The following is a 7,686-nucleotide window of genomic DNA, read 5'->3' as shown; positions in this document are numbered from 1 at the left end:
CACACACACACACACACATATATATATATAAGAAATTAAATAATATAGGAAAGATCAGAATAGTTGAAGGTGTAGCTAACAAACCTCAAACTATGACTCAATGATTCCTGAAAGATCTTAGTGGAAGATTTCCTAGAACAAAAAAATAATAAGTTAAATCGTCTTTCCAAATATCCAAGAGATCTTAAAATGTTCAGGACACGACCCTGAACAACTTTTAAAATCCCTTGAAATGTTTCTAGTTCATTTTAAACTTATTATGTTGTTTCATTAATCATCTCAAAATTGAATGATCCTATATCTCAGTGAACTTTGTTATTTCAATTATTGCAAGAAATGAAGGAAGTTAGATAGTCACTTAACATTTCATTTGGCAATTATATGAATGGGTACCCCAAAGGGCAAGTCCAAATTCATTAAGGATTTTAATGACCAGAGTTAAAGCAGGGCCAAAAGTGTTTGAAAGTTTTTATCAATTAATTAATTCCATCTTTTCTAATCCTAGTTAAAATAATTCTTACATATCAAACTTAGTTCACTATTAAGCCCTCTTGATTTGAATAAATTATATATATATTTTTAAAGTAACTTTATAATTATTATATATTAAGTAAAATGAAGTCTTGATTCTCATTAATATCAGACTTAGCATTCAATCATCAATTAGTGGTCTTTAAATGAGTGAATTATTATATTCATAACTTAAGCCCAATACCTTAGGATCATCTTAATTGAATTATCTTTCAAATTATGATAATTATCAAAATTACAATTTTACCCTTATCATGAAAAGGATGGCAAATTTGTTTCTACCTCTTAAACCTTCATGTTTCAAAAACCCTAGAGGTTTTATTATAATCAATATTACCCATGTACCCTTTGATTAAACCTATAATTTAATTAAGGCATTAAAATTCCAAAATTAACATTTTGCCCCTACAGCTCCCTATCCTATAACTTATCAAATGAAACTCAAGTGACCTTGAAATTTCCATGGAGACACAATCAAAAGTTAATTAAAATATTAGAGGAGAAGATGTGGTCTTTTAGATTTTTATTCAATTTATATAATTATTCTAATTCAGAAGAAGGATTTTTCAATATTAATTTATTTAATTAATCAAAATATAATTTTTTGGTCATGAGAGAATTATTAGAGGTTTACCTAGGTAAGAGGAACACTTGGACAAAATTCCATAATTTTGTTTTAATTATTATAATTATTAAATGATTTTCAGTGATTATTTAAATATAAAATATATTTTAAGTTTGAAAATTATGTTTTATATTTTTATTAAAGTTTCTTTTGTTCAAGGAACTCAGAGAAACAAATATTATATTTTTATGACTTATATTTCATTTATTATAATTATTTTAATTAAAAAATAAGCAGAATATAATTTAGGCTCTTAAAAATTTATAATTAATTTATAAAAATTAAGAAAACTATTCTAACGAGTCTTAAGTAATCAGGGAACATTTAGGTTTATTTTAGACCATTTTCATATTTTTTAAATTCTTAATTATTTTTAATTATTTTTTGAATTTAGAACATATCTAAAAAATGAAATATTTTCTTAAAAATAATTTTATATTTTGTAAATGACCCAGTCACAAGGAACTCAGAAAACCACTTTTCATCATTTTTCTAAGTGTATTAAATTTAATATAATTATTTTTGTACAAAAATACAATTTTTCTGAGAAAATGAACTTTAGTACTTCAACTTAATCAAATAAATTTCAAAGTTTTTTCAGTGAGTCAACATTATCTTTCATTACAATGTGAAATTGATTTCATTAATTTTTAAATAATTTCTAATTCAAATTAATTAATACAAATTTTAGGCATTTAGGTAGTTATAGAAATATAAAAAATTATCCAAACTATCCTGATATTTTTCCTAAGCTTCTCCTACCATTGAAAACCTACTAAAATTCATCCCATAATTTTCTAAGTGATATTTTAATTTATTTTATTAATTTAAGCCTAAATAGCCATATAAGCTTGGAAATTAGGGTTACATGCATAAAGATGCACGCTAGCCTTGGAAAAATCAGAGAACATCCCCTCTATCATGAGGAATGAACCCCCAAAGTTTTAAACTTTGATTAATAATACTTAATCAATTAAATTTAAAATACCTAAGAGGCTATTTAATTAATTAATAATCAGATATTTTTTTTGTCCACTGATCCCGAGATTATAGTTGTGTAAAAATTATATAGTTGACTCCGTTATGCAATGGTGCCAAAAGCTTGATGCAATATTTTATGAATAAGAAATTTAAGCAATTAATGTTGGGATTCTACGCAAGTATACGTATCGTTATCAAGTAATAAAAGGTTTTCTATTTGAGCCCCAAATATCGATCTCACGGGGAAGGTTTAAATTTGAAATGATAAATTTACTAGGAAATTCATAGAAAGTAAAAACAAAATTACTGTCACTAATTTCGAATGTTAAGATAATATCATAACTAAATTATTTAACTAATAACAAAACTGAAATACAAAGTTTAAACAGTAACTACTAAACTATTAAACTATATTTATCTGATGAAGATTTCTTATGTGAAAAAACATTCCCCCATTACAATGAGATTTTGGTAAAATGAGATGAGATAAATGGTTCTAATATGTATTATGCCAAATAGGAGCAGTTTTAATTCTCTACTCTGATATAGTGTTATAAAAAATCATTGGCTAATCCCAGGTTTAGTCTCTAAATCCACCTAAGAGGATACCGCCTCCCACTTTAGAGCTCCCACTTCACTTCACCTGAAGGCTAACTCTCGCTTTAATTTTTAAACACTAAGACCGAATAGGGGATCTTAGTCTGTCACCCTAAGGAGTCTCCAATTCTACACCTAACAAATTATATTTCCCTATTTATTTGCACTTAATTCCATGAACAAAATTCTCCTTCATGGAATCAAATGTGATTCTCACTCTATTGTAGAACTCGTACACCATTTCCTGGATCATATATTTTACAATACATTTTAACAATTCAATTGACCAGATTGAAAAGTAAATTCCACAAAATCTTTCACAATTCCGACAAAATTCCAGAAATTCCAAAAATCATAATGTAAAACGCTTTAAACTAAAATCTACTAAGTAAGAGTTCTTCACCTAAGAATTTTCTCAAAATCTTTCAAAAAATTCCAAAATTTTTAGATCTCAGCAATGTGAGAAAAATTCTTGGTGAAAATAAAAAAATTTTAGTTCTAAGTGTAGCTCTTACCTAGAGAAGATGGAATTTGAAGTTCTTTTGCCTTGAAATCACCCCAAAGCCGAGCAAATGCGAGCCCTAGGTGCAAAAATTTGAGGTTGAAGGTGACTCGAAGGGATAAAATGGCAGTTTACGGTGAAAATCACAAATTTGAAAGGGATAAAAGCTGTTCTTGAGTCGAGGGCGTCGTTGGCGCCCATGCCAGTGCCGTCTGCGCTGCAGGCCAAAAATTTCATCTTTCAATTTTTTCAATTTTCAATTTCCTTTCAATTTTCTCCAAAGTCATTTTAGTTTTTTTTTAAACACAATTTTTATCTAGCAATAATTCACAAACAAACATTTTCACAACAATCATTTTCACAACAATCGTTTTCACAAACAACAGCAAACTAACTTTTATATATGAAAATACACTTTTACAAACACATTTTCTTAATCACACTTTCACACATATTAAGCAAATTAAATTATAAATCTGCATCGAAGTCAAGCCACAACACTAAACGCTGACACAAAACTATACACACAATCAAAGTTCAGAATTCTAAAGCAAAGAAAACTAAATCAAATCCACACAATCACATTAAGTACATAAATATTTTAAACTAGTAGAGAGTCCAAATTCTTCAATTATTATGCATCATCTTCAGTGCTTTCTCCTCCTCTAATATCTCCCATATACTGGTAATGAACAAACAGATTGTAGAAGGGTCGGTACGGGAATTGATCAGTCGAATTTGCTTCGATCCATCCTTTTTCTTTAAAAATTTTCACTAATCTTGCTTCAAATGTTCCAGTATGATCAAAATTCTCTTTCATCCTCCAGTTTAGGTGATCAAAAAGGTACTTAAGATCTCTTATTTCATTTGTAATACACTGAAGTTGTCTTTCAATTTTCTTAAATTTCTTTTCAACAGTAAGTGAACTTCCAACTATTGGTGGCATCAATGGAGTTGTGACGAGAGGAAAATATGTTGAGATTTTCATACCTATTTTATACTATTTTTGATGATATTGCATTTTCAAAAAAGGTATTTTTGATGTTTGGTTGCAAGAATGATGAATTAGGGTCATTGGAGCAAAAATGTGCAAAAAGAAGCAAATTTTGAGCGAAAAGGACCAAAATGTGAAGAATTGAACTAGGGCGCCGACGGTGAGATTTTCCCGAGACTCCATAATTAATTAATTAAGAAGGTCCGCTGAATGTGCCCTCGAGGCCGCCGAAGGCGAGCTCGGCGGGTTTGACCAATCAGGCTTTGGATAAGGACAAATTTTGAAGGGATGCTTAAGCAACTCTTGGGAAAACTCATCCATAACTTTAAAAGAAGATTTTAGCCAAAAATTAGAGAGGTCCTGGATGTTAGAAAGGTCCCGGAGGTTAGATAGGTTCCATTAGTGCTTGCTAGAGAGTCTACATTGTGAGGAATTCTTCGAGAGATTGTAAGAGTTGTGGGAAAGTGAGAGATTTCTTCCTCCTTGCCGCTTCGAAGAGAAATTCTGTGTGTTGTAAAGAAAGAAAGAGATTCAGAGGAACTTCAAGGAGTTTTTTGGGGGATAAATTAGAGATAATTTATTTACTTATTGTAGTTTTTATGACTTTGATTTTATATATGAATTTCAAGTTTTGTTGTGTTTTTCCCATGAGATCTGAGTATTTTTTGAGATCTGAGTATTTGTTGTGTTTTTCCCATGAGATCTGAGTATTTTTCTCTGTTCTTCTCCTTGCCTTGAGATTTGTGAGATGGTGACCATGAAAATAGAAGCCATGAAAATATTTAAGAAATTGTGATGATATTTTTACTTCGATCTTAATTTACTTTCAATCTGGCCAATTGGTTTGTTAAAATATATCGAGTTTTACAACTAAAATGAAGATTACATCCAAGATTCAAGGAGGTCAAAGCCCTTGGAAGTTGGGTGCAAATAAATAGGAAAATAATATCATCGGGCCTAGAATTGGAGATTTTATAGTGACAGCTAAAATCCCCAATTTGGTCCTATCGTTTGGGTGTTGAAGTGTAGATGTTAGCCCTCAGGCGAGGGGAACGAGAGAGCTCCGAAGTGAGAGCCGATATCCTCCCAGCCTAGCCGCAGATTCAGTAAACAGGCGTAGGATTAGTCAATGTTCTTTATGCCTGGACCAAAGGGTAAAAAATAGGTATGCTCCTATTTGGCTTAATACAAATTGAACTGATTCACTTTATCCATTCACTATAATTTCTTGAAAAGAAGAAGGATTCTTTTATATATATTGAATGTCACATTTGAACCTTCATTAGTATATTTAGTTATTTAATAATTAAAATTACATATTTATTTCAAACGCCTATTAGTGACAGATAAGCAAATTGAACTTTGTTGTTGTAATTAAAGTATTTCTTTTCTAAAAATCTTAGTTCGTATGTCTAATATTACTCCCTGTGGGATCGATATATAGGACTCCATTAGAGTCCTATATTACTTGAGCGATACGTATACTTACGTTGATAAGAGTGACTTTACAATTATTAAATATTTATTACATCCATATTTATCGAATCTATAATTGTTATTTAGTTTTGGTACAGTTGCTGAGGAACTAAATCTTTTAGCAACAGAATTAATTACTTCTATTTTTAAGCATATATAAAGTCGCGGTCAAGTTTTTGGCGCCGTTGCCGGGGAGTGAGTAAACAAAAATTACAATTAGAGCAACGAAAAAAATTAGGATTATTAGAAAATTTTTACTTGAATTGCAACTTATTTTCATATTTATTAATTATTTTACTGTGTACTGATTTCAAATTGTATGCGTAAATTTGGACCTGAAAATCTTATACCCTACGATTCAAAATTAGAACGCACTGTTAGAAAGATTAGAAGATTGAGAAGAGAACCTAGAAATTCTGATACAATGGAAAATAACATGAACAATCAAGGAATAGAGAATGAACACCAACCTAGACCACTACGAGATTATGCAAAAAATTGAACTTTGTTGTTGTAATTAAAGTATTTCTTTTCTAAAAATCTTAGTTCGTATGTCTAATATTACTCCCTGTGGGATCGATATATAGGACTCCATTAGAGTCCTATATTACTTGAGCGATACGTATACTTACGTTGATAAGTGTGACTTTACAATTATTAAATATTTATTACATCCATATTTATCGAATCTATAATTGTTATTTAGTTTTGGTACAGTTGCTGAGGAATTTAATCTTTTAGCAGCAATATTAATTACTTATATTTTTAAGCATATATAAAGTCGCTGTCAAGTTTTTGGCACCGTTTCCAAGGAGTGAGTAAACAAAAATCACAATTAGAGTAACAGACCAATTAGGATTGTTAGAAAAATTTTACTTGAATTGCAACTTATTTTCATATTTATTTAAAGATCTTTTTAGAAAGTGCCCTCATCATTTGTTACCAAATTGATTAATAATTCAAACTTTTTATAATGGATTAGTGGGATCTCTTAGATCGATTATAGATGTTGCGGCTGGTGGTTTGTTAATGTCAAAACTTTTTAATGAGACTTATTCGTTAATAGAAGTGATGGCTACCAACAATTTTCAATGGCCCTTTGAAAGGGTAAATCCTAAAAGAGTAGTTATTATCCATGATTCTAATGCAATATCTATGTTAGCTTTGCAGTTTGCTGCAATATCAAAGAAATTAGATCATTATAATTATTCTCCAACACCTCTTATGATGGAAGAGAATTCATCTGGGCAATTTGTGGATGTTCAACCTTCATATGAGACTTTAAACGCTATTAATAGACCTAACAACCCATATTCAAATGATTATAATTCAGGTTGGAAGAATCAACCAAATTTTAATTGGAATAATAATTCTTCTACAAATCAACAATGGGTAAACAACCCAATGAACCCATTAGGAAGTTCATCCAACCAAGGAAATGTTAACTATAGACCTTCTTATCCTCCAGGATTTAACAGTAACACTCAAATTAAGGAGAAGAAGTTGTCTATGGAAAAGCTAATATTAAACATGGGTCAACAATTGCAGAATCAAGGAAATCAATTACAAATTCAAGGGAATTAATTATAAAATCAAGGAACTGCTATTAAGAAAATTGAAAACCAATTAGAGCATATCGCTACTGCGCTTAGTAACCGAATATTAGGAACTTTTCCGAGTACTGTGGAACCAAATCCTAAAGATCAAGGAAAAGAACAGATAAAAGCGATACAATTACGAAGTGGAAAAGAATTGGAAATAATAGTGCAAAAATAAATGGAAACTGAAAAAGAGAAAGTGGATACCAAAAAAGAAAAGGATCATGAGTACTCAGATTTAGAGAATCCTTTTACACCAATGAAAATTACTATGGAGAAACCTCCACCACCGTTTCCTCAAAGATTGAAGCAACACAAATAGAATAAACAATTTTCTAAATTTTTAGAAATTCTTAAGAAGTTAACGGTAAATATTCCCTTT

Source organism: Phalaenopsis equestris, unplaced genomic scaffold (assembly GCF_001263595.1).
Source record: "Phalaenopsis equestris unplaced genomic scaffold, ASM126359v1 Scaffold233332, whole genome shotgun sequence".
Taxonomy (NCBI): Eukaryota; Viridiplantae; Streptophyta; class Magnoliopsida; order Asparagales; family Orchidaceae; genus Phalaenopsis; species Phalaenopsis equestris.
Note: the sequence above shows the minus strand (reverse complement) of the source record.